We start from the raw sequence: 23,811 nt of genomic DNA, 5'->3' as shown, positions 1-23,811 counted from the left end.
AATGAGTCAAAACAATGGACATGGTGAGCCAACCAACTTCTAACATTCTTTCCTTGGCTTTTTATATACTTTTAGCTTTCTTCTGACCTTTATCTTCATTATTTCTACCTCTCCTTTTCATAGTAAGTCATTCAATGTCTATATTCTTCAGTGGTAGGTTTTGGATTCTTTTTTCTCAGTGTAAAATCATTACTCGCTGTCTAAAACCACATCACTGACTTCAATTACTATTTTAGGTAAATAATGCATAAATTTATATCTTCAATCCAAAGAGATCTCCTATGGGTCTTATTGCCATGTACATACAAATTTCCCAACTTTGAATTTCACCTAAGTGTTTCAAATGCAGTTCAAACTCCATTTGTTTAAAGGTGAACTCATATCTATCTGCAACCTTCCTTACATACATAACTACACACTTAAAAATGTTCAAGTAGTTCCTATTTTGTCAGATGGTACTATCAGTCACCCATTTTCTCAAGCCAGCATCTTTTACAGTTTTCCTACATCTTGCTTCTAATTTATTCCAGACTCCCTTGAATTCTACCTTGAGCCTCTTGTACTCATACTCTTCATTGCACTCCTGCCATCTTTCTTGTCAAAGCTAGCACCACCTCCTACCTAAACTAGTACAGTGATCTAAACATTATCGTCAGTGTCTCTCCTCTTGTTTGGTACAATAGACTGATCCTTTCAAAACATAAATCAGGACTTCCAGTGCAAGTCAAAATGGAATAAGTCTACTAAAATGTATCCTACCAATTACAAACAAAATAATACTGTAGATACAAAAGACAACTTCCCAGGGACTCTGCAAGGACTATAATAGAAGGACAATTTGGAAAAGAAGTTAAAGATAAAGGAAGCAACCATTGTGATAGTAGCTTTTCACATTATTCTCTTCTCACATCCATCTCTAATATCAGTTATAGAACTGCAGCAAAAGCAGGTTGCAAAACCTCTAAGAGCAGTACTGTAGTTTTAATTATTATTTGATAACAATATGTCTTCCCTCCCATTGTATATAAATATTAACCTTAATCCATACACTTACTCCTTACCCTTACCCATACCCCCTTCCCTATTCCTACTGCAACCCTAAATCTAACCCTAACCCTACCCTAACACTAACCTTAACCCTAACGTGGACACTAATCTTAGTCTTAACCCTAAGCCTTGCACTAACCCTAACACTAAATTTAGGGGAAATGTAAAAGAGTAATGGGCTCTTCCAAGTGAAAAATATAGAAAACAGAAAGAAAAAAAACTGAAGAAAATATTTTCATGTAGGTGAAAAGGGTCAATAGGTAAAGGCACCTGCTACCAAGCCTGAGAATCTGAAATCAATCACCAGAATCCATGCGGTGGGAAAAGAGAACAGACTCCTGTAAGTTGTACATGCACGAACAGACAAACATTAAACAAATGCAAACAATCTAAAATAAATTGTATTATTCTGTGGGTTATGTACAGTTTTCTGTAGTTTGTGTCTCTACTCTTGTCTATTAAAATCAACAATAAAGACTTGTCTGAATGTTCCATGGCATCAGATAGTAATCATCCCTTGGAAAGACCACATCAGTGAAATCGCAACCATCCCTAAGGCCTCTCTTATGGTCTTTCTGGACAATAAATATGAAAAATAAACTCGGACTCTAATGTGAAAAATAATGAGAAAATAATCTATCAGAATTAAAACTTCTAGTGAGCCTATCAGTCCCTAGCAAGATGAGCCCCGTTTACTGTTTTGTCTTGGTTACCATTAAATACTAGCATTTTGGAACAGCCAGGTTTAACGAGAAAGTGTGACAAGACTGAATTTATCTCAGATACACTCAGGCATCTGTTGTCAATTTCTTTCCCAATCTACCAGTTTCATCAATGTTCAAATAAACTTAAAAGCAAAATGCCTAGAATTTTGGCTTCCACCCAAAAAGTTAGACAACCAGATATTAATACAGATTATCATCACATGAAAATTGCTCTCCTAAAACATTTTAGAGAAATGGCGATTTTTTTTACATCCTTATAACATTTCTGCAGCACTGTTACTTATAATAACTTCATGGAAGCTTAAATCTATCACATTCCTTTCTCTATAGAAAATGCAAATCTTTCTAACCATTCTGGTTCTTAACATTGTGAAAACATAACATACTGTCTGCCATTATATAATGCTCTAAGTCACCCTGTATGATTGGAATTTTTAAAAGAAATGCCACCACTTTGCTGATCATTATCATTTTTCTCTTTTGATGGTTCTGGGCAGCACGTCAGATCACACCTGGGATACACCAAGGCTACTTGCCATTCTTCTAAGAAGATTTCATGATTAGGAGCTGAGGTAACAGACAGCACTGTGACATTGTGGACAATTGAGTTGCTGGATTTGGAGGCAGAAATGAATGTTGATTAGTGTCTGTTTCCTTTTGGGGAGAAGAAAGAGGATGTTAAGGTATTCTTTTTCTTGCTTTTCCCAGATAAATGAGAGAAAAAGGCAGCATGTCATAGCTAACAACTCTCTCTGCTCCATTACTCCTGGCCTAGCATCTGAGAGCAGTAAATGATCTCACTGATTAGAAAATGAATCTTGAAAATTCAAGAGCCTCACAGAATACTGCCCCAGAATTGTACAGGTATTTGAATGAATGCTGGAAAATAAATTTATTTAAAATTACCAATACACTATTATAGATGTATATTTTTGGTGCAATGATTACCATTAGTAATATGGTTGGAACATTTTCATAATACTGAATCATTTTGATATTCATGTATGTTTTTGAAAATTATAAATCTATCTCTATTCATGCTGATTAATAGTAATACAGGCCTTTATTATTGAAATATAGATCCCTTTGGGGTTGAGAAAGTTTGTATCTCAGTTGGATAAGAAAGTTTAAGAGAAGTCATAAAATTGAAATAGTGATAGTGATGATTATACTTTCATTTTTATAATATATTGGACATAATAATATGGAAAATTAGTTGCTCCCTGAGTATAAGGTAGACATTTTGAGAGGTACATTAACATCTTCAACCTCTTAGTGCAGCATTTAGCAAATTATATCCCCAGGTCAATAAATAGCGCTATAATGGTCAGGAACAAAGTTAGAAAGTGAAAAATGCATTATCTGCTATGTTCAAAGTAGTTACATTGCCCCATGAAATCTGGCCAATGATTACATAATACAAAATACTGAAGATTATTAATTTGAAACATAAAAGTGTGATACACAGAGGTGTGTGTGTGTGTGTGTGCGTGTGTGTGCATAATGAGGCAAATAATTAGACCAAAATATTCAACAAGAAATGGTCAAAAGTAATAGGTTTTGTTTCTATCTCATTCTTATCAACTGTATCTTTTGGGAAGAAAGATACATGATCCATTCATTCATCACGATCTCTTCATTCAATGAGACCCCCAAAAAACAAAACCAAATCATATACAAACATCTCTTGACAAACACAGCCCATGATGAAATTAAAACACATGCCAAATCATATTTACCTAGTGGCTTACCAATGAGCATTAAATAATATAAAATAAAGGTAAAAAAGAAATAAACTGAATTGGGAAGATACAAGGAAATAAACTTATCAATAAAAGCAAGTTTGTGGCAATTTTGATGGCAAAGGTGATATGGTGGTCTGAGAAAAAAGCCATCCAAATAAGGAAACCAAAGCTAGCAATAGAGCTTGCAGATCGAACTCTAATGGAAGAGAAGGCTTTAGAACCTAGTTTGGAATTCCTATCACTTATCAAATGAGGATACTGAGATCAAAAGGATCAGAAAAACTTGTAAAAAAAAAAAAAGTCACACTCGATCAGTTACAATGAGTAGACGAGAAGTTCATATTGGTACTTCTTCTATTTAGTATTATATAATGTCAAGAAAAAGCATAAAGTGAAGATATTGTCCTTACCCATAAAGAAGCTAAGCTATTTTTCTGATAGTTTAAAATGCTTTGACTCCTTCAAAGGTGTCATCTTATACCAGGCAAAGTCAAATTTTTGTTACTTTAACATATCCTTATTTACTCGTACTTTTTAAAAATGCAATTATAATGTATTAGTAAATTACCTAAAATGAACTCAACCTGCTATGCCTAAACTCATTCCATCCATTCTTTGCTGCACTATGTATTGAGCCCAGAAAAACAAAACAATGGTCTTCAAAGAACAGAGCTAGCAGATTGTATTATTTAATACTCCTGATAGACGATAGTCATTTTTTACAAGTGGCATCTGGCCAAGATTTCAGGTCTCAAAGAGTATCTCAACTGTCTTCAATCATTGCATCTCCCTCGATTAAAAAGGCATATTGAGATTTCTAGAACCCACAGCAATCAATCTGCTTGATTAATGAGATTTTTTTTAAAGCTTTTTGTTTTCCTGGCACTGACTCTCAAAAAAAAAAAAAAAAAAAAAAAAGAGATGCTCATTTCCTCCTCCATTTGTGGTTGCTAGGAAAGTGAGAGATTTGATGATAAATATTTATTATCTTCCAATTCCTGTCTCCCTTATGGTGGGGTTATTGCTTTATTCAGCTCCAGAGCTAAGGAAAATGTATGCCATGTCATTAATAATAAACAAAGCTGTAGTGTGTGTGCAATAATGAATTAAGCTCATCCCAGCCCATCTGTGCATCACCATTCACAGGCATCTTGTCAAGTGAAGGTTCTGCACAATCCACAGGTCCTCAATCCCCTCATTATGTAAGTAATTTGTGGGATGAGGCGAGGTAAGTCATAAAACATTATTATACAAAGTGAGTAACCTCTTTTCCCAAAGAAGTGGCTGGCGGTGAAATAAAATTCTAGCTTTTGTTGCTTCAGGTTTAAGGGGGAGGGGACAAGAATAGAAAAATCCACAAGGCTCATTTGATCTTGGTGAATCAAAACAGAAGAGTCTCCCGTATAAATTAAGCCGCTGAGGAAGAGTGCAAATCATTCTGGACTTGTTCACTTTTCCATTTCTTCATTAAGTTAGAATGACTTTCCCAGAGTGCTAGCAAGTCTTTTCCAAGTACCCCTCTGTAAAAGATTTCAGTTGCAGCATTTCTCTTTTTTTATTAATTTTTTCACTTTACATTCCAATCACAGCCACCCTCCCTCCTCTCTTCCTAGTTCCAAGCCCACAAATCTCTCCCTCATTGCCCCTACCATCTCTCCTTAGAGAAGGGGAGGACCCGGGTACCACCCAACCCTGGAGCATCCAGTCTTAGCAGGTCTAGGCACATTCTCTCCCACTGAGGCCCATCCGAGCAGACCAAGTATGGAGGAAGGGGATCCAATGGCAGGGAACAAAGACAGAGACAGTCCCTGCTCCACTGGCCAGGGGACCCACATGAACACCAAGCTGTACATTTGCTTCAGATGTGTGGGGTGTCTATGTCCAGCTCCTGTATGCTCCTTGGTTGGCGTCTCAGGCTTTGTGAGCCCTTATGGTCCCAGGCCAGTTGATTTGTGGGGGCTCCCATGGTGTCTTTGGCCCCTACAAATATCAACTTGCTCACCTCTATTCCCAACTCTTCCACAAGACTCCTGAGCCTTTTCCCGATGCCTGGCCATGAGTCTTCCCACCGATGCAACCACGTTAGGCTCCTATCTACAAGCACAGCAAAATGTCATTAATAGTGTCAGGGGTTGGCTCTCCCAAGTTGGGATAGACATTGATTGGAAGTTCCCCAAGTCCCTTCATCTTAATCCCTGCACATCCTACAGGCAAGACAAATTCTGGGTTGAAGGTCTTTTGTGGGTGGATTGATGTCTTCCTCCTTCCCCTGGAAGTCCTGCCTGGTCACAGCATTTCTACTATCTCCATCTATTAATCATCCCTAGGTAAACAGCACTGTAAGGTCCACTGTTATCTTTTACTCAAAGGTCTCCACACTTCCTTGACCTATCCTTAGTGTAATACATGCCCAGATCAGTATTTCTGATTCTGATTCAGTTGATCTGAGATGAGGCCTTCAATTTGCCATTCCTAGCAAGCCCCAAGCAATGCCAATGCTAGCTAGCATCCATAGGATTCCTTCTGAGAAGGAACATCTTCAGGAAGCCATCTCCCTACCCTGGCAATTTCAACTCATCATGCAAAAAAATAATAGATAAAGACACCTATATAAACAAGATAACTTTTAAAAATATTTTACATAGATGAACTGGACCATGCCTCTCAGTATTTCTTTTTTCCTTATATTACAATAGCCAGTGACACCCCCTGCCCATGGTCAGGGAAGTAGCACAAACTAATAAATACTGAAGGGCTCTCATTAGTGGTAATGCTATAAGAGGGTTCTTCTAGTGTTCGTTTTCAGAATGCGATCTTTTCACCTAGTTGATAAGATCCCTAAGCAACAAGAATCATTTACTAGTCCCTAACAAGCTGTCAAAAAACAATCCCATCAACATTTCTGAATACCTACTATATGACTGATGCTGTGTTGAGCCTCCGAGATGCTTTAAAAAATAAGAAAAAAACTAACATATTTTCAAGGAATTTAATAGAAAGGGTAATGTTCTCCCTCAATCACTTAAACACAGCATATTTTAGAAAGCTAAATAAATCCAATACTGGGCAGGCATGATCATTTTGCAATTTAAAGAATAATTTTCAATTTCAGCCCTTTAAATTAAAATCATTTCCTATGCCCATACATGTTTTTAAATTCTTTTGAAACAGAAAAGACTTCAAGGACAACAACTATTTTGTGAATCCAATACTTCCATCTGTCTATTATAGAGAAATAAACGCAGCAAATCAAATGATCACATAGAAACAAATAAGGAAAATGAAAATAACAAAAACTGTATTCTTAATTCTTGAGAACATTTGACAGCTGTAATATAGATGCACTCTACCACTGGATTGGAAAACTTTCATAAACTATCTATCTAGAAAGACATTTTCTTTTACTTGTTACTTAGCAGTCCAGTTACACAAGGTTAAAAAATATAATTTCCATATTCCTTATCTAAGAGGACTCAATCAAGCAAGACTCCTTTTAACTTTCATTGGGACAAAAATGAACAGATGTTAAAAACATCTGTCCTACTTCAAAATAATAATAATAATAAATAATAATAATAAATATCACTGTGGTAGCAAAGGCAGAGCTATGAACTCACTCTATTGGGGCTTTAGTCTCAACAGAAAAGTGTTTTAAAGGTAGTTGCTGTGGTAAAAATATCAAGAATGATAGAGCCCAACATTTTAATTATCAACCTGAAAACATAGCTATTGGTCTTTTACATCCTATCCTACAACATTAACACTGATATTCCAACTGAAACTTTCTTGATGCCTTTTGGGGAACTGAAAAAAAAAGCCTGAATACTTGACATTTTTGGTGCAGCAACAGTGACATCCAGTGGGTACCAAGATTACCCCGAAATTCTTTGTAAACTCAGTAGAAAGTTAGGATATTTCCACAACTGTTGCTGGCTACCATAGCCATGCCATAAGAGAATCATACATTTTTAACTTCCTTGAGCTAACAATCTATTTTTGTTATTACAGAAGTTAATAGACCAAACAAAACTTGCATCTCATCAAATTGTCCAAGATGTTGCTATAATTTCTTTCAGAGTCAATGTTGCTTATTCTAACAAATAAATAATAAACTCAGAAAGTTTTTATTTTATAGGTAATATTCTTTAAATATTTGCTTTGTTTCTCAGTGAGTTATTGAATTTGCGCCATTTGATCATCTGAAGTATTTCCAATTATCAAAAGCTTCCTAAAGTTTAAGGAAAGAACCTCCAATGTCCAATGTTAGATCTTTCAATATATATTTTTATTATGCATATATGTACAAATGTATGTATAAGTATATATTTGCATGTATATTGAATATGCCTTAAATATATAGAGAAATAAGAATAAATACATATAGAATAAGTTTCCATTTTGCATTGGGTTAGTAATTAATAAAGTTATGTAAAGCAAATACAATGTTCATGGATTTTCAAACTTTCTTTTAGTCATCTGTTTCTATGACTACTTCAAGCTATTGCTCCCATTTCAGTATTAGGCCTCTAAATATATTTCAATATAATTTCTAGGAAAATAGAAGTTTAATTGCTTTGGAGAAAATAATTGTTTCCCATATATGACTTTCTCAGGCTTATTGGGAAGAGCTTCATAGACCCTGTGAAGCTATCAGAAGAGTCATGGATATCACTGAAATTTTTTGGAGGGTAGAATTCTATCTTAGGGTGGTTTGTGGAAGAAACACTGTTGCTATACTCAAAATGCCAAATGTCAAATATCGGACTTTCTTTTTTCAGAAGGTTCACTTCATTAGCCCAAATGAGCTCACATTTTGTTGGGGACCTAAGACTCTGACACAAAAAAAAAAACAAAAACAAAACAAACAAACAAAAAAAAAACGCAGTAATTTATCTAGACATACTTCAAAAAAAGCAATCCATCAAATATAAGATCAGATTTCCCATATAGAAAAAAAAAAAGAAAATTGAACTGTATGTGATTTCAAAATTAGTAGAAAGGTCCAAATTTCTGGGCTCTGCTATTAGTGCAACAGTCATTAAAAAGCATTAGGATAGGTCCATTAAGGGTTTTTTTTTTTTCTAGAGAAACTAAATGGCAGTGTAAGATACACATGTAATGAAAGGTAAATAAACTAAAAACTTCATGCAAACATTAAACAAAATGAAAGTCACTCCTAAGATATTTACTCTTCTGAGCTCACCCTTCCCAGTATGATAGCTACCAGCTATGTAGCATGGGAAATACGGTCATTCTGGACTAATGTCTTTAAGTATAAACTATATAGCAGAATTAAGGCAACATTAAAGAATTTAAAATATCTCATTACTAAATGATACAGTAAAATAAAAGCCGTATATAACAAGCCTGCAGCTAATGTTACATTCACTGGGGAAATGATGAAAGCTTGAGCCAAAACTAGGCAAAGATGTCCTGTTCATCACTTCTGTTCAATATAGTATGAGAGGTCAACAGGGGGGGCAATTACACACACACACACACACACACAAAAGGAAGGAAGAAGCAAAACTATTCCTGCATACAGATGACATGATTTTTATATGGAGAAAACACCTAATGTCTTCACTAAACAAACAAAAACAATGCCAAAACTAATGAATCCAATAAGGTAGCAGAGTACTAAAAACAGTCAGTACTCAATCTATATACTAACAGTTAGCCACATTGAAAAAATAAACACCACACATACAAACACACAAAACTCTTTTGCCGGGTCGAATGGTACATGCCTTTAGTCCCAGCACTTAGGGGACAGAAGTAGCTGATCTCTGAGTTCTAGGCTAGAGTAGTCTATAGAATGAGTTCTGTAAGAGCCAAAGCTACACAGAGAAAGCTCATCTCAAAATACAAAAAAAATTTAAATAGGTAGATGGATGGATAGATAGATAGATAGATAGATAGATAGATAGATAGATAGATAGATAGATAGATAGATAGATATCTGGCAGAAGGTGGCATCTCTAGGACATGTCAGAGACCCAGGCATGGATGAGGGACGCTCCAGGAAGTCTATGGGGATGATTCCAGTTGAGACTCCTAGCAGTAGGAGATATGTAGCCTAAAGTGGCCACATTCTGTAGCTACCAGGACTCCAAGTGGAGGGATAAGGACAGCAACCCATCCACAAAACCTTTGACTCAAAATGTGCCTACAAGCAGTGCAGGGACAAAGATGGAGCAGAATCTGAGGGAATGGCCAACCAATAACTGGCCTAACTTGAAACTCACCCCATGGGCAGGCACCTATCCCTAACACTATTAATAATACTCTGTTCTGCTTGCAGACAGGAGACTCTGAGAAGCTGCATCTAGCAGCTGATAGAAACAGATGCAGAGACCCACAGCCAAACAGATGGAGCTCCGAAAGTCTTGAGAAAGAGTTGGAGGAATTATTGAGAACCCTGGACGGGATAGGAACTCCACAAGAAGACCAACAGAGTCAACTAACCTGGACTCTTGGGGGCTACCAGAGGCTGAACCACCAACCAAAGACCATACATGGGCTAGATCTAGGCTCTCCACACAGCATATGTGCAGCTTAGTCTTCATGAAGGTACCCCAACAACTGGAGCAGTGGCTGTCCCTGACTCTGTTGCATGCCTGAGGATCCTGTTCCCCTAACTGGGCTGCCTTGTCTGGCCTCCATGGGAAAGGATGCACTTGCAGTGACTTGATGTACCAGGGTGAGTTGATAACCAAGGGAGTGGGGGGCGGGCACAGTCACCCTTCTCAGAAGAGAACATGCGAAGGAAGGGGAAGGGCTTTATGAAGGAGGACCTGGGGGGGGGGGCTATGATCAAGATTTTAAAATAAATAAATAAATAAATAAATAAATAAATGGAAAAGGCAAAATTTTAAATAGATAGATGAATAAATAAATCAAAAGAAACAATGCATATAATTCTAAAAAAAAAAAAAACTTGGGAATAATCACAAAATGAGGGTTTGTAAGATGGCTCAATGCATAAAGGCATGTGCCACCAACTCTGATGACCTGAGTTTGATATCCAAGATACACATGGCAAAAGTAGAGAAATGACTCTCACAATTTCTCTTTAGACATGTGTGTATGTGTAGTGTGTGTATATATATATATATATATATATATATATATATATATATATATAATGTAAAAGATCTATACACTTTAAACTATAAACCACTGAAGAAAAGGTGAGAAAAGAAAAGTATGTGGGAATATATCCCACACTCATGGACTAAAAGATTAAGATTAAACATCTAAAAGAGAGAGAAAGCATGGTAAGAAAAGACTGTGCCCAAAAATAATGACTTCATACTCAAATTCACACAGTAACTGCTTTCAGGGAAGAACTGGCAAAGAAATTATAACACATTGTCCACAGGACCATTGAAGAAAGACAAGATACTTGAACACATTTAAGACAAATTAGATGGAATAAACAAGGTACAAAGAACCCAAATATCATATGAACTCACTCACATGTAGGAGCTAAAAAAATATCTTATAAACATACTGTAAAATGATGGTTACCCAAAGGCATGGGTGAAATGGGTAGTAGAGAGATGTCAGTCACAGGTTAAAATTTTCCAGTTAAATAGAAGGAATAAGTTCAGGATATATGTTGTACAATATGGTGGTTACAGTTAATAATATATTGCATATTTGAAAATGATAAGAAAATGAGTTATAAAGTGTTCATTTTTTATTATTTTTTTAATTAGGTATTTTCCTCATTTACATTTCCAATGCTATCCCAAAAGTCCCCCATACCCTCCCCCCCACCCACTCCCACTTTTTGGCCCTGGCGTTCCCCTGTACTGGGGCATATAAAGTTTGCAAGTCCAATGGGCCTCTCTTTCCAGTGATGGCCGACTAGGCCATCTTTTGATACATACACAGCTAGAGACAAGAGCTCCGGGGTGCTGGTTAGTTCATATTGTTGTTCCACCTATAGGGTTGCAGATCCCTTTAGCTCCTTGGGTACTTTCTCTAGCTCCTCTATTGGGGGCCCTGTGATCCATCCAATAGCTGACTGTGAGCATCCACTTATGTGTTTGCTAGGCCCCGGCGTAGTCTCACTAGAGACAGCTATTTAAAGTGTTCTTAACCACAAAAAATAACAACTATGTGAGAAAATGCATATGCTAATTACCTGGAGTTAGTCATTTAAGTATGCATACATACTTCCAAAGATGATGTTGTACACAGTAAATAGATACAACTTTATGTCAATATAAAAATGAAACAGAGATGCAAAAACAATTAATGTACCAATTATATCATACAATGGCAGCATTTCAGATGTACTTGGTTAAATAAAATACATTATAACCATGATTTCAGAGGCTGGGGGTGCATCTCAGTGGTAGAGCACTTTCTCAGCACATTCAAGACCAGCATGTTCACTACCCAGCATGGAAGAAAATTATGTTACATATTTACTCTCATTTAAATGTGGTTACTAAAATGGTTTAAGTGCAATTGTGCTTTCTATGTATTATACCTCTATTAGACAGCATTGCTCAAAGTAATATGCAAGGATGAATACATATTAGCTCATATAAAAATCTTCACAGATAATTAATACACCATTATCATCTAATATATTTATCTACTCCTCACCTGCTCTGGGAATGCTTCTTGCTTTTGAAATTTGCATGTATTATTTAAGTATACTTAAAATTGAAATTAGTGAATACAGTTTCAAAAAATATCCATTGGCTGTATAGGTAAAAAATAGAGAGGCATAGTTCAATGGTTAGACTTATAGATCTTGAAGCAAAAGTAACCAATATCAAATTCTAGGCCTCACTTTTACTAGTTGGGCAATGGCCAGGAAGTTATCCAAGCCTTTTGTGTCTGTTTCCTCAAATAAAAAATGGAAATAACAATTCAATAAGTGAATGCATTGAGGATTACTACTTATATTAAGTCACTCATGGCAAAGGCTGTCAATTACAAAGCACTATTATTCAGTATACATCAGGTTTATTCTTTATTGACAGCTTAAAGACAATGAACATGTGATGCCTCCAAATATTCTAGGAACTTTAAGACACATTGAATATATACTACCTTTGAATTTTTATTGCACTTTTAAAATTACATAATTTATGTAATATGCTTTCCTGGGGAAATAAAATACTTGCAATGTTGGTTAAATTCATAATTTATTCCTTGATTTTTTTCCTATGAAATCATCTTTTCCTTTACTGCTCTCTTAAACCCCCATGTTTCCCTTCTCACTCCTCGTACTTTAAAGCTCATCCACTTGAACATTTCACTCTTATATATGGGTCTAGAAAGCATTTTCTACCTATTTCCCTTCTAATCACAAACATCACTCCTTCCTAATAACATATACCCATTTTCAGTTCTGTCTTTCACAAATTTCTCCATCCACTTCAGCCTGCCTTGTTCACCTCCCCAAATCTTCATAGTTTTCATTCATTCGATTAATTTTATTGCCTGCTTACATTATAATCAAGATCTGAAATACCCAGAAAAAAATGAGACAAGATGATCATCAGAAGATGGAAAGATCTCCCATGCTAAGGATCAATAGGATTAATATAGTAAAAATGGACATTCTACCAAAAGCAATCTACATATTCAATGCAATCCTTATCAAAATTCCAACATGATTCTTCACAAAAATTGAAAGGACAATTTTCAGCTTCATATGGAAACACACACATAGGAATGCACACATGTATGTGAGTGCGTGCATGGGCACACACACACACACACACATACATAGAGAGAGAGAGAGAGAAAGAGAGAGAGAGAGAGAGAGAGAGAGAGAGAGAGAGAGAGAGAGAGAGAGAGAGAGAGAGAGAGAGAGAATACCCAAACTTCAATAATAATTGAACTGCTGAAGGCAGAACTATCCGTGACCTTAAATTTTACTACAGATTCATTGTAATAAAAACTGCATGCTATTGAGACAGAAACAGACATGTTAGTCAATGGAATAAAATTGAAGACCCAGATGTTAAGTCTGCATACCTAATTGTCACCTATTTTTTTATCAATAAGTCTTCAACAAATGACACTGGTCAAAATTATTGTCTACATATAGAAGAATACAAGTATACCATACTTGTTACCCTCCACAAAACTCAACTCCAAATAGATCAAAAACCTCAAAGATAAGATATACTGATTTTACAGAAATTATAGGAGAGAAATTTGGGAATAGCCTTGAACTTGTTGACATAGGAAAAGACTTTCTGAACAGAACATTGTAGCATAGACACTAAAATCAACAATTGATAAATGGGATCTCATGAAACTGGAAAGCTTCTGTATGGCTAAGGACACTATCATTCAGACAAAGCAGCAACCTGCAGAGTCGGAAAAGATGTTTATCAAGTATACATTCTATAGAGTGCTAATATCCAAAATATATTTAAAAATAAAAAACTCTATATCAAGGAAAAATCCATTAAAATTGGTATAAATCTAAACATAATTTTCAAAAGAGAAAACTCAAGGGACTGAAATGTTCAACATCTTTAGTCATCAGGAAAATACAAATCGAAATTATGAGACTTCATCTTATACCCATCAGAATGGTTAAGATTAACTTGACAAATGAAAGCTCATGCTAGTAAGGATGTAGAATAAGGGGAGCACTCAATTGCAGGTGGGAGTGCAAACTTGTACAGCCATTGTGAAAAATTAGTGTGGTTGTTTCTTAGGAAGATGGGAATTGATTTACCTGTAGGCTCATATTTTTCAAAACATACTTTAATAACTGTACTTAAATGTTTTACCCTCCCTTCTAGCCCTCCACTCACCAGATGTAGTGGAAAAGAAAAGTGAATAGGACAGAGAAGGATATTGGCATGCTTAGAAATAGTTCTTTGGAGTGAATCCAATCGGCATTGTCAGGTTCAGTTCACAAATTGGCAGCAGTAGTTCAATCCACTGGTAAACACTATTCATGAATCAGCAATGGTAGTTCCATCCAGAAGAAACTGCAGGCTTTTGCCAATCAGCTTGAGTCCTCAGAAGTTGCAAAAAGCTGCTGAATCACCACCAGAAGTTCTTTGGTGCATTTCTCTAAAAAGTCATGACAAAGTCAGGTGTGGTAGTGCATACCTTTAATCCCAGCACAGAGGCAGAGACAGGTGGATTTCTGAGTTCAAGGCCAGCCTGGTCTACAAAGTGAGTTCCAGGACAGCCAGGGATATACAGAGAAACCCTGTCTCAAAAAAGAAAAAAAAAGTCATGACAAATGATGATCAGCAAAGAGTGGCAAGGTGAACCAATGCTATACAGCATTGTCTACTGTCTGTGGGGTTGTATTTATACACTTTCCAAACATCACATGTTCTCTCAAGCATCTGCTCTAGCAAAACATCACATGTCCTTTATCCAGTTAGCTTCTAGAAAAACACCATATGTCTGTTCTCAGCAAACAATCCTCCCATGTATCTTCTTCAGCAAAAACATCCTCTCATAAGACAGTTTCCAGAAAAACACCAAGTCTCCAAAGAAACCAGAAATTTCCACTTCATCTGCCTCAAGATCCACCTACAATTTTCAGGTATATATCCAAAGACCACTTCATCCTACTACTTAGGTACTTCCTCAATCATATTTATTGCTGATCTATTCATAACAGCCAGAAACTGAAAATAATCTATCTGCCCCTCAACTAAATAATGGATAAAGAAATTGTTTAAAAAAGGAAATCACAAAATTTTCAGCTAAATGAATAAACTAGAAAAAAATCTACCTGATTAAGCTACCCCAAATCCAGGAAGATAAATATGGTATGTATTCACTTATATGTGGATATTAGCTGTTGTCAATGATAAGCAAGCTTATCATTGTCTTTGCAATAGTTTGGTGTTTACTGTTCTGCTTTGGTAGTGTGCAGAGTACCTCCCAGTGTCATAAAGAGTACCTCCCAGTTCATAGGTATGAAGGCTCTAGATAGGCACCAGCTATACTTCTCCTTGTTTATTGAGTTGTGTAGGTGTTATCTTCAGCAAAAGAACCTTGGTGACAATTTGTGGAAAGCTGCCTATAGCTTTGGCAACACCCTGGGTTTTTCAGAGGTTCCCATGAGACCCTTTTGGCCAAAGTAGTCCAAACTATAAGCAAAGACAGTAGGTATAGAATAATGTATTAGGTGGGGGAGGGGAGGGGTTAATCTGCCTAGGAATGGAAAATAGAACAGTTAGTTATGGATGGACAAAGAGCAGAGACTGATTCGGAGGATCAAACAAGGAATATAAGAAGAGGATGATGGTGGAGGTAATAAGGGGAGGGACAGCTAAAATCAAGGGATATTTGAAGGGTAGTATAGAAGCCTAATATAGTAGAAACTTCCTAGAATATGTATATGAATGTATTCTAAATTTAATTACCAAATAACGAGACGGAACCTTAACTTGACATCTCTCTTCACCAAATGAAGCTTCCAGAACTGGAAATTGGCTACAACTAGTTGAGGACTACTTTGGCCAAAAGGGTCTCATGGGAACCTCTGAAAAACCCAGGGTGTTGCCAAAGCTATAGGCAGCTTTCCACAAATTGTCACCAAGGTTCTTTTGCTGAAGATAACACCTACACAACTCAATAAACAAGGAGAAGTATAGCTGGTGCCTATCTAGAGCCTTCATACCTATGAACTGGGAGGTACTCTTTATGACACTGGGAGGTACTCTGCACACTACCAAAGAAGAACAGTAAACACCAAACTATTTATAAATCCTTCGATCAAAACTGATGTCCTGCCTGAAATATCCGATAGTGCAGTGATGGCACAAATCTTGTGGAAGTAACCAACCATTATTATCTGGTGTGATATAAGGCCCACTCCACAAGATGGAATCCATACCCAATGGAACCCCATGGAAGAAGTGGCTGAGTGTAAGATGGGGCTGGATAGATGGCTCAATGGTTAAGAGCCCTGGATGATCTTCTAGAGGATCCAGGTTTGATCTCTGGCACCTACATCATGGTTTACAACCATCTATAATTTCAGTTCAAGAGGATCTGGTGGCCTCTGTGGGCACTGCATGCAGGTGGTACACAGATGTACATGTAGGAAAAACACCCATAAATATAAAAATAAACAAAGAAGTTTAAAAAAAAGAGTATGAGTCAGAAGGAATAGAAACAAGGGAACAAAGACTTCTAAACACAACAGTACCAATGCACATATGATTTTACAGAGTGTGTGACATCATGCACAGGTCCTGTATGAATTTGCATCAGATGGGGTCGTAAAGCAAAAGGGAAAGTGGATATATGACCCCAATCCTTAACCAAGAAGCTATCTTCAGTTGATAACCACTTGCAAATGAAAAATTAGTTTTCTCCAAGGAAGTCTCATTGGGAAAACAAGCTACTCTTAAGAGTAGGTCCCATGCCCAGAAGTACATGACCAACAGAAAATTAACTCAATGACATCTTTGGAAGTTCTTCCTCTTTTAATGTTGTGTCAGGGCTTTTGTTTTTAACTTTACAGGTCCTTTGCATATTATGGCTTCCAGTGTTATGTTTTTATGGGATTCCTGTGTGTATAAATGTGAATGTCTCTGTGTTTTCCTTCTGCTATTTTCTTTCTGCTTCTTTGTTTTGCCCTATTCAGAATCATTTATTTTTTTATCTAATTTTATTTTATTATTATCTTTTAGATGCGTATTTGTTTTCTAATTAAAGACAGAAAAGGGATGGAGTGGATCTGAATGAGAGGGGAGATGGAGAGAAACTGGGAGTCAAGGGAGGGGAAAACATAATTATAATATATTATACAGAAAAATCTATTTTCAGTAAAATAATTTTTTGAAAAAATGTCATCATAAAAATGAGTGTCATGAGCTATAACCCAGGGAACTAGGGAATTCACTTAGTCAACTGCTTGTGTTTTGATTCAAACTACTAAGTATGTCCTTCATGCCATTAATAACCACTTAAGCATCAATCACACTTCTAAGCTTGTAATGAGGCTATAACTGCTGGCTGAACAAATAAATATAAGTAATAATTTTTGGTCATTTTGATCCCATCTTTCTTTCACAATCTCTACCACTTTGGCCTCCCAAGATTCAATTTTTGCCCTTCATTATTACATGGAATAGAAAAAAAAACATATTTATAAGGCATAAGCTATACTCAAGCTCACAAACCTATTGTGATAATTTAGTGTTAATTCTCAACTTGAAAGGCTCTAGAGTCAATCACCTAGAAGACACACATTGCTATGAAATACTATCTAGGTCAGGATAACCTATGGGTATGCTTGTGGGACTTTAATTGTTCTGGAGACTCACCAAATGTGAGTAACATCATTCTCTAGCTGAGATTCTGGTCTGAACTCACTATGATTTCATATATATAGAGATAGATAGATAGATAGATAGATAGATAGATAGATAGATAGATAGATTTAGATATATACACATATATACATATATATACACATATATGTGTGTATGTGTATATATATGTATATGTGTATATATATATACACATATATGTGTGTGTATATATATGTGTATATATATATATATATATATATATATATATATATATATATATATAGTGAGCTGAAATAAACTCTCCCTTGAGTAGTTGCTATTGTGGGGATACTTTATTGAAGGAGAAGAAACAAAGACACCTATCAACCACATAGTTATGAGGCTAAGAGTGATGCATGCAAGCATCAAGAAACTGACTCAATGATCTTCAAGTCTTTAAGACTTAGCAACTGTCTCCAATGTGTTTATACCTGTTCCAAAAAACCAAATGTAGTTCAAAAGCACAAATGTGGTCATTATTGACATTTTCATATAGATTCTCTCTCTCTCTCTCTCTCTCTCTCTCTCTCTCTCTCTCTCTCTCTCTCTCTCTCTCTCTTACACACACACACACACACACACACACACACATGCACATTTTGTTTTCTAAAATAAGGTCATAAAAAAAATCTAATAACTAGAAGCTGGAGAGATAGCCTAACAATTAAGAACATGAGCTGCTCTTCCAGAGAATCCAGGTTCAACTCCCAGCACTACTATGACAATCCACAACTGTATCCCCAGTTCCAAGGGATCTAATTCCCTCTCCTGGCAAGATACCCACACACATAAGCATTCAGACAAAATAACCACACATATAAAATAATCAAAAGACCCCACAAGTCTGCCTGTTTCCCAGGAGATCTGCTCTAACCTCAGACACACAGGTGAGACCACTCACTCCCAACCCCCACCCCAATATCCCTACCTGCTGGGACCCTAGAGAGTCCAGTAATCCAGGGCTCTGCCCCTCCTGTCAGAGTTCCATCGTCATTTGGGTTGGCTCCTACATCTTTAGTCCAGGATCAGAATACCAAGACCCATGCCATAGCTCAGCCTGCCTTCCAGGAGGCCTGCTCCGGCCCAGAAAACTCAGGCCAGTCAACTCCAGAGACAACCATATGGTGAAAGGCAAGAACCAGGAAATAATCACCAGAAGCCAATATAATATGGCACCATCAGAACCCATCTCTCCTGCTACAGCAAGCCCTGGATATCTTAACACATCTGAAGAGCAAGAGTGTGACCTTGAATCCTATTTCATGAAGATGATAGAGGCCTTTAAAGAGGATATAAATAATTCCCTTAAAGAAATACAGGAAAACACAATCAAACAGGTGAAGGAAATGAATAAAATGGCCCAAGACCTTAAAATGGAAATAGAAGCAATAAAGAAAACACAAATGGAGGCAATCCTGGAGTTTGAAAACCTAGGAAAGAGAACAGGAACTATAGACACAAGCATCACCAACAGAATACAAGAGATGTCAGGCATAGAAGACACAGTAGAAGAAATTGATACCCGTGAAGAAAACTAACTATACCTTGTCAGCTGTTGACTGCTTGTAGCTGTTCAACCTAGGGGGAGTCCTTGTGACGTCTTCATCCATCCACACTAGAATGCTGATTGGTGTGGTCTTGAAAATCTTATGAAAACAATATTTTTGAGAGTTCATGAGCACAAAAGCCTTGCCATTTCCAAAAGATACTGTTTTGTTGGCAGTCCTTGCAGTGCTTCCAGTCTTATGGCTCTTAAAACATTTCTACCTCCTCCCCTTCCAGAATGTTCTATCAGTCTAGGGTATAGGAATTGTGTTACAGATAGCCTATATGGGGTTGGCCACACCACAGTTTTTTATTCTTTGCACTTTTACTAGTTTTAGTTCTCAGTAAAAGCCTCTATATGTTGCAAAAGAAAACTTTGATTGGGGAGAGATCTTCACTCATCTCTGGGTATAGGGATAAATACTTAGAAGACAGTTGGATATCATATCAATTGAGGAAAATTGTAGTACTAGGTTTCCTCTAGCATTTTTTGTTTCTCCATTCATGAGTTCTTGGCTAGATTTACAGTACCAGGCATGAGCTCCCTCCTATTGAGTCGATCTGAGTATAATCAGACTGCTATTGATTATCCTCAAGATATTAGTGCAGCTATATTGATGGACAGCTTACATAGCACTCTCTAACATTATGAGAGCTAGCCATTATCAGGGAAACTTTAAGGTCACTCCCAGATTGGCTTCTCCAACTCCTATAAGCAACATATGCGGTAGCTTCAACAATAGCATCTTATTCTCAAGTACTGTCAGGTAACCAAGAGCAATAACAACAGTGTATTGTTGTTTGAGAAAGTCTATTGGACTTCCTCAACCAATGACTTAAAAGAAGATGCCATTTTCCTGGTACTGGACTTTTTCTTTGATAGACTATGACTTATGATGGGTAGCATTATTCCCTTCCATGTGGGATGACTCCAATCCAAGTATATTTTTAAAGAAACCTTATAAAATAGTAGATTTCCTTGAAGTTTTTCAAAATTGATCTTTTAAGTGTAATTGCTTGAAAGACTCTAAATGCCTTAGAACACCATTATAGAAGTGTTTATGCAACAGTGAAATTCATCATTTCCACATAATACATTAGTAAATTATCAACTATGCAGAGTGACTTGGCAGACTAAAGCCCCATAGTTCTGCCCCATTCATTGCCCTACTCTTAGCAGATGCAGCTCTTCCTTCGTTTAGAAGACTGAACATTTCTTACTGCAACTTCTCATGAATTTGAAACAGATTAACTAAATATCTTTCCTTCTTTTATCAAGACTAGAATTTGTTGTTCATACCCATCCTAAAGAGTAAAAGGAAATAAAATACATTTTCTTCTTTTATTTTGTACTCTACTCAGAAACAGTTTCTTTCTAAGAAAAAGTGGAGAACCACAACTCTTAAGTAATCAAGATGAGCTCTTGAGGAGCAAAAGGTTCCTGGAGTCTAAAAAGCAGTGAATCCAGCACACTGTGAACAACTCCTAAGTGTATTTGATCAATCCTTTGAAAAAGGAGCTGCCAATGTGTAGCTGATGATGATCACTCCCTGAAAAAGTAAAACCCCTAATAAAGATGTGCCATTTGAAAAAGTATGAAAAATCAGCAAAAAAAAAAAATCATTGTTGCTTTAAAAATAGTTACCATTCTCTTTTTCTAAAAGATAAAAAGTTTTCTCCTGACCACTTTGGAAGCCTGGAAATGATGGAGTCAAAAAGTTCAACTATAGCAGTTCATCTGGTAAGACTTCAATTTGTTGTATTGTTGCAGAGATTCTTAAATCCACTAGTAATTAAATATTCTTATAAAGTGTGTGAGTGTGTGTGTGTGTGTGTGTGTGTGTGTGTGTGTGTGTGTGTTCTTGTGTGTGCGGTATGAGTTTGTTTGTACACATAATTGTGCAGTGGATTGGGTCCAGTGATTGACATTAGATATTTTCCTATATTGTTCTTTGCGTTATTTTTTTTTAATGGCGGTTCTTTCCAAAACTGTAATTCTCACTATTTTGGCTAAATTGGCTGGCCAGTGATCCTCCAAGATCTTCATGTTTCCACCTCTCTAACTCTGATGTTACAGATGTATCTACCACACCTCACTTTCATGTGGGTTTCTCAGGACCTTAACTCGGGTCATCACAGTTGCTCAGCAAGCACTTTGTCTGCTTAGCCATCTCTTTATCCCAAGACTTTTTTTTTTAATTAGGTATTTATTTCATTTACATTTCCAATGCTATCTCAAACGTCCCCCACCGACTCCCACTTCTTGGCCCTGGCGTTCCCCTGTACTGAGGCATATAAAGTCTGCACAACCAATGGGCCTCTCTTTCCACTGATGGCCGACTAGGCCATCTTCTGATACATATGCAGCTAGAGACACGAGCTCCAGTGGGTACTGGTTAGTTCATATTGTTGTTCCACCTATAGGATTGCAGATCCCTTTAGCTCCTTGGTCACTTTCTCTAGCTCCTCCATTGGGGGCCCTGTGATCCATCCAAGAGCTAACTGTGAGCATCCACTTATGTGTTTGCTAGGCCCCGGCATAGTCTCACAAGAGACAGCTATATCTGGGTCCTTTCAGCATGCTCTTCAGAACTAATACTACCAGGTAGCCATGGCACTGCTCCAAAAGAATCACCTATGTGAATTCAAAGACACGCAACCATATTATTTCTAACTCTGGTATCTACAGGGCAGCCACATTTTACTAATAGAAGCTCTTAGTTTCAAGTCCCTATTCATGACTTTAAACTGAGTTCAACTCTGTTTCCACATGTCTCTGCCCTTCCTGCCTGAAACACATTCTCAAGGTGAGAAGTAGAATTTAAAACAGGCAAAACAAATATACACACCTAGAGTGGGAAGCGACCTCTACCCTATTTTATTCAGTGTTGGAGACTACAAATTAAACAGACAGTAGACAGATAAGCAAGGGGGAAAGAGGATACAAACTTTGTTAATTTTTAAGTACACAGGGGCATCATAGAAAGTAAGTGAAAACCAAAAAAAGTGATTGGATGTAGAGGCTCATATAGCAGTTTAATAAGAAGGCAATGAATTATACAGAAGAGATAAGGCAAGGGAAAGAGGAATCAGGCTCCAGTAAATTGTCAAAGAATGACTAGGATATATATGAGGGAAACAAATAGAAAAGAAAGGTTAATTGGTAAAGTTTGAACAGACTCATCTCAGCACTGGCTCTCTATCTCCAGTGGCAAGAATCATATAGATATCCCATAGAATCTTAGTCTCTGTACCTTGACTAGCTCAGGTTCTCTGCCATAGCCTCCATCTGCTCCACTAAAGAAGTATGATATAGGAAGGGGGCTAGATTTTACATCACCCTCCCAGGGGACATTTTTAACCCAAATTTTATGCAGCTAAGGGGAGGGCAGAGAACTTTTCCTGCAACTATTGATTCTTCTTTCCTTTTTTTATTGAAAATAAAAATTTTCGGTAGGACCACAGGCCTCATCCGGCTGGATCAGCGCCGGGGTAGCAGGAGCGCAGGGTTGCCTGACACCTGCCAGCTACCCACGACCCCCGCCTCAGGATTTTGGGACTGCTGGTGAGTGGAACACAGCTTCAGCTCCAATCCAATTGCGCGGGACCTGAGACTGCATTAGTTAGGGAAGCAGAAACCGGCCTGAGTAGGGCCACAGGCCACATCCGGCCGGATCAGCGCGGGAGCGCAGGGTTGCCTGACACCCGCCAGCTACCCACGACCCCCGCCGCAGGATTTTGGGACTGCTGGTGAGTGGAACACAGCTTCTGCTCCAATCCAATTGCGCGGGACCTGAGACTGCATTAGTTAGGGAAGCAGAAACCGGCCTGAGTAGGGCCACAGGCCTCATCCGGCCAGATCAGCACCGGGGTAGCGGGAGCGCAGGGTTGCCTGACACCCGCCAGCTACCCACGACCCCCGCCACAGGATTTTGGGACTGCTGGTGAGTGGAACACAGCTTCTGCTCCAATCCAATTGACCTGAGACTGCATTAGTTAGGGAAGCAGAAACCGGCCTGAGTAGGGCCACAGGCCTCATCCGGCCGGATCAGTGCCGGGGTAGCGGGAGCGCAGGGTTGCCTGACACCCGCCAGCTACCCACGACCCCCGCCGCAGGATTTTGGGACTGCTGGTGAGTGGAACACAGCTTCTGCTCCAATCCAATTGACCTGAGACTGCATTAGTTAGGGAAGCAGAAACCGGCCTGAGTAGGGCCACAGGCCTCATCCGGCCGGATCAGCGCCGGGGTAGCGGGAGCGCAGGGTTGCCTGACACCCGCCAGCTACCCACGACCCCCGCCACAGGATTTTGGGACTGCTGGTGAGTGGAACACAGCTTCTGCTCCAGTCCAATCACGCGGGACCTGAGACTGCTCTGGTTGGGGAGAGAGAAATCCGGCCTACATAGGGCCACAACCCTCTTCCG

General features: G+C 37.8%; 1 long non-coding RNA gene across 1 annotated transcript in view; it reads right to left on the bottom strand.

Moving 5' to 3' along the window:
• Positions 1–19,391: 19,391 nt before the first annotated feature.
• Positions 19,392–23,811, bottom strand: part of LOC115030102 (uncharacterized) — a 256,428-nt gene continuing 252,008 nt past the window's right edge. Inside the window, exon 7 of the long non-coding RNA XR_015047090.1 lies at positions 19,392–19,487. This is a non-coding gene — a long non-coding RNA (uncharacterized LOC115030102). The remainder of the gene's footprint in view (positions 19,488–23,811) is intronic.

The sequence above is a fragment of the Mus caroli genome, unplaced genomic scaffold (assembly GCF_978045245.1).
Source record: "Mus caroli unplaced genomic scaffold, Mus_caroli_1 scaffold_5, whole genome shotgun sequence".
Taxonomy (NCBI): domain Eukaryota; kingdom Metazoa; phylum Chordata; class Mammalia; order Rodentia; family Muridae; genus Mus; species Mus caroli.
The sequence above is the reverse complement of the archived record's forward strand: the minus strand, read 5'-3'. Positions and strand labels throughout refer to the sequence as shown.